The sequence below is a fragment of the Haemaphysalis longicornis genome, unplaced genomic scaffold (genome assembly GCF_048455015.1).
Source record: "Haemaphysalis longicornis isolate Haplotype H1 unplaced genomic scaffold, Haemaphysalis longicornis Haplotype H1 scaffold_12, whole genome shotgun sequence".
Lineage (NCBI taxonomy): Eukaryota > Metazoa > Arthropoda > Arachnida > Ixodida > Ixodidae > Haemaphysalis > Haemaphysalis longicornis.
Window position 1 is genome coordinate 95921118 of NW_027526225.1, and position 7972 is coordinate 95929089.

The window sequence follows — 7972 nt, forward strand, 5'->3', positions numbered from 1 at the left end:
CAGGGTCAAAATAATACCTAAATGCGGAGGGGATAGAGGTGCGATGCCCCACTCAGAAAATTTCGGGGCCTGTGATCCGAGTAGATAAGCCCGCAAAGCCGGCATCAGCCCGCGGCAGCGCAAGGGATTTTGCTTTGTGACAAAGGAAGTTTTATCAGTGACAGACCAAGACAGACAGGCATGGTGAAAAACAAGAAGGCGTAGGAGCGCCGTCTCGGGAACGCTAAACAAACTTTCCACTATTTTCCATAGTTTCCGAGAAGCGGCGCTGGCTGGCGGACACGAAAGCACGCTGGAAGGCTACGGAGCGGGGAAGGGTAGGAGAGAGCAACAGGAGAGTGGCTGTTTGGCCATTTTTCGCTCACGCGTTAGGCACTGTTTATACAGGCGGCGTTGGTCTACCTAACCAAGCGCTTTACGTGAATAAGTGAAACATACTATAGGAAATAACATAAACTGATAATGAACAAACTAAATCCCTAACGTTGAACTACTCTGGCGGCCTCAGAACGGGAACTGAAAAAAAGATTACCGTCAGTTCCTAAATAATGTTGACGAAAGGGCGAAAGCTAAACGTGCGTCAAACTTTTGCTAAAAGGACATCCAATTGATCATCAAGCCTTCAAATAATGAAATCGACGAACTCATGAGAGGATCGACGAACACACGACGAACACATCGACGAACTCATGAGAAGATATTTCGCGCATACTTAGACAACTAAAAAAAAAAGATCTAACTGTATACCGATACGTGGTTTATGAGATAAAAACGTGCTTTTGTACTCCTTCATCATAATGGATGCGTGTATTGCCTTATCTAGAACCGTTCGTTTCGCTATAGTTTCAAGTAACTGTGTTGACATAATGAAAGCCTGGTTTCACGCATGCGTGGTGTTTTAAGAGATCTAACAAATGCTTTTCGGTTAACCAGACAGTCTATGGAGAAAGGAATTATTTTTTTGACGGATCGCCATCAGTCTAACAAGAAAGCTGTCGCTTTAATATAAAGACGAAACTAAAAAAGAGCCGTATCAGTTGAGTACGTGCTTGAATGACGACAAAGAACCAGAAAGTTCTTAGGGAAGTTTTCTTACAGGGGAATGGCATAGAAACGCTTACGCATTACGCCATATTCAGACGCAAAATTACAAAGAAAGTGTAAAATAAAAGAAGCGCGCGCCCTTTTACTTTCCTGGAATTTCCCTCTTGGTCAAACCGCCCAACTTCATACGTACTAGAATGTCTAACCATTGGGGTAAATCGGGAAAGAGTTTATGCAAACTGAATGAAAGACGCATCGCTGGTTTCGTTAATTTAAGGGTGCCTGCCGACACGCTTTGCAAATCTGGAGCGGCACGAATGCGCGGCTGGGTAAGGGAGGCGACACCATTCGCGTGAGACGTTGAATCACTGACTAGCGTCTTGCATGTAGCATAACCAAAAAATACGACTGGTATCTGCCCTTAACACAAGGGAACGTGTGCGACAGTAGCAATGATCACATAAGACGCATCGACCGAGTGGCCATTGGGTGCGCTTAAAAATCTCACACCTTGGGCGGAGTTGGCTGTGTTCAGACAGATGGCAGCAGGAAATATAGGGGATGGGCTGGCAACTTATCTCGGGAAGCGAGAAACCGCAATAAATGTTCTTGTCTAGTTTCTTTATTTTTCTGATCTATCGGAAGAAGGCATGAACACGCACGAGACTGATAGAAAATCCCCGCGAAAAAAAATGATAAGCGGACAGAGAGAAAAAAACCAGCGGGTGGTGTTTAGGGGGGAGAAATAGCATTACTCCATACACCGTCCTCAATAATCAACGAAGCTGGACAGCCGGCTTTGCGCCTGCCAAGGCGGTGGTTCCATCCTGTACAGTACGATGTTTTTGTGTGCGCAATATGTCTACCATATTTACGGGTGGTACAGCCTTCCACGGCCAAATTGCCCGAAATGGTCTCACTTTGTGTTTCACTTTGGGTACGCTGCAATCTGCCTCAAGTTACCGAAAGGGGCGTTGGGAAGTTTGTCACGTGCTCTGAAGTTACTTTTGAGCCACGACTGGCCCTGTAATAGAATTAGATCATAGCGTTGTCTTGAATAAGAATATACGCTGGCCAGAATAAAATTATAATGCAGGACTGTAACTTGAGAGCGCACAAAAAACGAGGACTGAACGAAAAATGCGCGAAGACTGCGCCGGTATTTCTGTCTTTTCGTTCAGTCCTCGTTTTTTGTGCCCTCAGGCTGAAGTCATGAATTGTCACCGGTTAGCCCGCGTTTCAGTGTTATTGAAATTACAAAGCAGCAAAGGAAACCAGCTCCGCCTAGCATTACTAAGGCTTGGCAGTTGTCATGCGAGTTAAGAATAAATACACCGGTTAAATTGAGCAAACAATGGTTAAACTGACTTGTTCAAAAAGCGAGGAAAATACCCGCAGAACAATGTTCGGAGTTTATAAAACTGGCTACGAGCTGGTAAACAGGTTCACCTTCCTCTGTGTTGCGGTCCGTAACAAAGGGCTACACCAGGGGCTTTATAACAGTCAGCGTTTTTAGATCCTTTTTGGGCCGGCAGCCTTCCAGTGCCAACTTGGTGACTACTAAAAGTAAAACTGCGCGACGCTCAGATTGAAAAATATGAGCGCTTAGCGTAAAAGAACACTTAGAAAAAGCGACAAAAAATGCCCCTAGGGAAAGACGAAGTTCTGAAGGAGGTACACCATAGCTTCTTTGGGCAGCAGCTTCGGTGGTCGCATGAAGAAAATTCTGAGCACTCCACGTAAAAACCAGCAACAGATAGTCTCTAGAAAATCGGAAAAGCTTTCAGAAAAGCGAATATTTAAAGAACATCTTTATTAAACTCGAATTTCTTTACTAGCGAGGTAAGTGTTTGTAACTCGTTTTTTATTTGCTTGTTTTGTTTGTCTGTGCGCGTTTCTTTGTTGGCTTTTCTAGGCCCACTTCAAGTGACGCCGGGTATCGCATGTGCGCTTAGCGACAATGTTGTGGGCGTAACGCCTACTCGAATGTGCACGCTGGGCGCAGGTCATTCGCATGCCGACTCCAGAAGTGGTGCCCTCGCGACAATGGCCACTTGTTATTTGTATACCGGCTAGACGTGGACGGGAAAGTAAGCAACTTAGAAACCAGCCTCGGATGAGGAAAAGGATCGGATATGAGGAGATCTCTGGCGTTTACCGGCGAGTGCGGGACTCGAGCGAGAGCGTCGTAACGGCATGGGACGAGGCGCTCCATTACGTCGAGGGAAAATTTCAGCGCCTTGGAGGTGGTCGACTCTCCCAGAGGATATGCGCTTGCTAGAGAGACCATGAAGGTGGTCAAGGGCGAGGATACACTTTTCTCGTCTCTAAAAGTGAAGAAGCTTTTGCTTACTCGCTAAGGACATTGACCCCGGTCACTGAGTGCATAAGTGTGGCCAGAAAAAAGACTAAACAGAACGTATTTGACTGGAGTTGCGAATACGACGCAGAAGGGAAAGAAGGTGGCACAAAGGTTAAATTAAGGAGCGTGAGAGGCTGGTGACCTGAAAAAGGAGATAAGAGGCGGGTTCTAGAACACTCCACACACGAACAAATGTGGTTAACACTGCTTTCGACTACTATAAGTGGTATTCCAATGATATTCCAAGGGCTAAAAACTCTCATTCAAAACTGTTACAGTTGTGCTTGCGAAATACACATTATGCGTTGGTTTAACAAGACTATGAAAGGACATATAAATTTTGTTAGGTCCAGAAATGTCGCTGGGCTGGTGAGCGATATCTGATTCGTGAACTACACGGTGTTTTGCGGCTGCTAGCAGCTAGGTTTGTAATCTATAAGAATTGGTGCGTATATAAAAAGGAATCCCTGCGAACTAAGACGACAACAGAATAGAAGACAAGACAGCGGCGTGTCCTCTACTTGTTTTCTGCTCGGGTGCAAGTTGGAGCTGCTTCCCTTCATAATATCCAAGTCTTCTTTCGACCTAAACATTTTGCAGCAATGAACGTCTTGAGAAAAAAAAGCAGAAGTTTCGAACAAGATCGACCCGTGTCCACGTCCTGCAGGCAAATCTCGTTACTACGAACCTCAGGATAACGACTTCCTCAAAGTTACGAATATTTTAAGAATGCCTACAAGATTTTCTACATTTTCAATGTAAAAATTTTTCAGGATTACGAATTTCAATATAGCGCATCTTTTAGAAAAACATGTAATTTATTTTCCCCTTTATTGTTGAGGAACATCACTATCACCAATTTGGCTAAAAGTAGCAGCACCGCAACTCTCACGTGAAACAGAAACTGCCGCTTTTCTGTGTACTGCCCGAGTGCAGTAGCTATCATTCTCACCATGGCGAGTGCCAGTAGCTTGCGCCACCCGAGTTAAAGCTATGGTTTAATGTGCAGTTGCTAGCAGGCCTTGCCGCGTTTGCCTCTTTTCTCTCTCGTTGTGTTGGGTGTTGGTGGCCGGTCGGCTGTTCTCTGCGCTAATCACATGTGGGGGCAAGCATTTCTTTGTTGGGGGTGACTTCTCTGTGAAGTTCATGCGAGGTCCTAACATGAATGCAGCTAGCGACAAAGAAAGGAAGAAGCGAAAGCAGTCATCATCTTTAGTGACGATGACGACTCGATGGGATACGACGGTGGTTCACAGAACACAGAAGAAGACGAGATCATCTCGAACACTGATGTTTTTGTGCACACTATCAAGGTACTCACTTTCATTGCTCGGTGCAATGACGTACCGGGTGAGGTATTGTGCAAGGTGGAATACGCACAGGCGTTCCTTTGTGCAAGGTGGAATACGCACAGGCGTTCCTTATCAATCGTGCGTGCTGCACACACCAGAAGAAAATAGTAACTGATTTCTTCAAATAAAGCAGCTTTGAAGTGAGCGCAACATTTTTATTTGATAGTTGGTTATATGCGCATGCCTCTACTGCTAACGTACATCATTTTCATTCCTAGGTTTGAGTAATGGCTTGTAACGACCAGTTTTTCATTCCAACGATATTTTAAAATACGAACGATTTTCGGCGGTCCCGCATGATTTGTGATATCGAGATTTGACTGTATCAACTCGGGAACATTACAGCGTATTTTCTTCGACAGCCAAGAAAAAAATTAACACATTTCCACGAAGTGAATCATGATGAGTGGGCGAAGCACTGGGAATCACTCTTACCGTATATCACCCGTGAGAGTGCTTGCTCCTGCTAAAACTATTTCCAATCCTATACAATTCAATACATATAATGTTTTTCCAATTCAATGCAATCCATTTCAATCCAATCCATTCCAAACCAAATCCAAATCCAATTCAATCCAATCCAATGCACCTCGCGCATGCACAGCACGGCTCTCCAGGAGCTCTCTCTCTCTCTCTCTCTCTCTCTCTCTCTCTCTCTCTCTCTCTCTCTCTCTCTCTCTCTCTCTCTCTCTCTCTCTCTCTCTCTCTCTCTCTATCTATCTCTCTCTCTCTCTCTCTCTCTCTCTCTCTCTCTCTCTCTCTCTCTTTTACCTTGTGCGAATCTTTTAGTTTCTTCTTGATAACCTGTTGTGAACTTTTGGTTCACAGATGTCTCGATTTACACGGTGCTGTGGCGTGAGCACGGACGCCGAACGCCGGACCGACATGCCTCGGCCTTAAGGTATTTCTGACCTAAAACTCTCAAGCATGGACACTCGTAGTTTCCCGGGACCCACGAGTAAACACTTCCAGCCAGAAGACAAGAAATAATGCCTGATGATTAGTCACGGTAATTACAAGTAAACCTCGTCTGGCTCGGATGACGGGCGAAATGCGGACCTTTCGCTTAAGTTCATTTTATTATCACTGCCAGGTCATTCATGTGGAAGTTTCGGCTCGTAGACTCCAATCACCAGAGGCCGGCAACGAGCGCCATTACACTTCAGAAGATGTTACATAATATCCTGCTGTCGTTTTGGTGAAGCATACCTGAAATTGGCCGTATTCGGAATTTTTTTATTCGGTAAACATCGGCCAGTTGCATATAAAGCGAGTTTCCACAGAGACAGACAGAGAGAGAGAGAGAGAGAGAGAGAGAGAGAGAGAGAGAGAGAGAGAGAGAGAGAGAGACAGACAGACAGAGAGAGAGAGAGAGAGAGAGAGAGAGAGAGAGAGAGAGAGAGAGAGAGAGAGAGAGAGAGAGAGAGAGAGAGAGAGAGAGACGACACACCGCTGAGAGCGGTTTGTCGTCTCTCACAAACAACACGAACGACACACCGCTGACAGCGGTGTGTCGCTTGCACTGACAAGACCGCCGCCCAGATGTTCAGACTGCCCAGAGCCCGATACCCTGGAGCACCTGATCTGCTCCTGCCGCCAGCACGATGCCCCTAGAACAGAGCTTCGGTCCACTCTCCAGCTTATGGGGCTGCCCAACCACACCCAGATGGACCTGATTTTCCTGACGGGTCCCAGCTGCATCCGGCGGGAAGCCTTCAGACTTGTCCTGGCCTTCCTCGAGGAGACCAACCACATCAAGCGGCTGTAGCCCAATGCCTGCCGGCCAGCCTTACACACTCCTTATCTCTTTTTTTCTCTCCCTCTTTCTATGTCCCCACTTGTTTTCACCTATCCCATTTCATTCCCCCTCTATCCCTTCCCTCGGACTGGGTTCTATGCTTGAACCCACAAATGAGTTAAAAATATCCCCAGTACACTTCTTTTCCACTTTCCATTTCAATAAAGCACTCACTCACTCACTCCCTCGAGTCTATCCCTCGTCTTTTGTGTTCGTGTACATTCAAGATGATTCCCATCGAACGAAGTTTGGTTAGCGAAGCAGTTCCAACCCATTGCACTTCTCTAACGACCCCTGCCCGTTTGTGCTTTTATAGCCGCCTGATAATATAAAATATGGCGCAGAATTTTTCTTTTCAAATAAGGACTTGGGTAAAGTAAATATTTTATTTCCGAACTGAACCATTTAACGAGTCCAATCTGAGTTCACGTTCTCATTTCATTCGGATGCTATTTGCGCGGTGGCTTGCGCTGCCACCAGAACTGCAAAGTAAACCCCCAGGGTCTGTGAGGGAACGGCTTGACAGAGAGGTAAATATTTGCCGAGCCCACCCTCCTCAATCAAGAAGTTCGCGTCGGTATCAAGTTGGAGCATAATTAAGAGTTTCCTTGTTCGCAATCTTTGAGCACACGTCGGTGCTTTTTTCACTTATTCTATAACGCTGTGAATTTGTGAGAACACAAAATGAAAGGGGGAAGCGCCAGACTATAGTCGGAAATTTTTTTTCTCGTTCTCGTGATTAATTATTCGGGGTTCTTTCTTAGTTTAAAAGAGCAATACAATTTTCCTTCTTCATCCCGAAATTGGCCGCTAGATACCGGATGCACGTGTCTTCATACCTAGTTCTGCATTTTTTTATGCTACGACTGTCTCATTGCCCGAAGCATCCGTGGCATTTCATTTATATCCTGTCTAAAAGGACAAGTTGCCCTCATATGTGCTAGCGCAAAGCTTAACGTGTCTGCTTATACAGGGCACCTGCATTCTCCCACTGTTGACAAGGGGTGCTTACTTTTCAACCACTCGCATTTATATGCGCCATTTCATGTGAAACACCACGGTCAGCCGAAACTTAGCGAGGTTAGTAAAGGCTCAGGAACAGGAAATGTTCTTCAATGCCCGCCTTACATAAAAAGACTGTAGCATCTAGTATTTACAAGTGCGCATACCAACCCTGACATTTCCTCAAACTTCTCAAGCCGTACAAATGTCTCAACAAAAATACACTATACTTGGTTACAATGCGCACAACATAAAGATTTCTAGAATTCAAACCCATGTGCAGTTCACGCAAGAAAAAATTAGTAAATATGGCTGGCCGCATGCATACTGTAAAACAGGTTAGGTAGACCGAAATTATGTGAACCCTATCGGTTCTGTATTAAAATCACGCGTGACAAAACTCTCTGTCCGTAG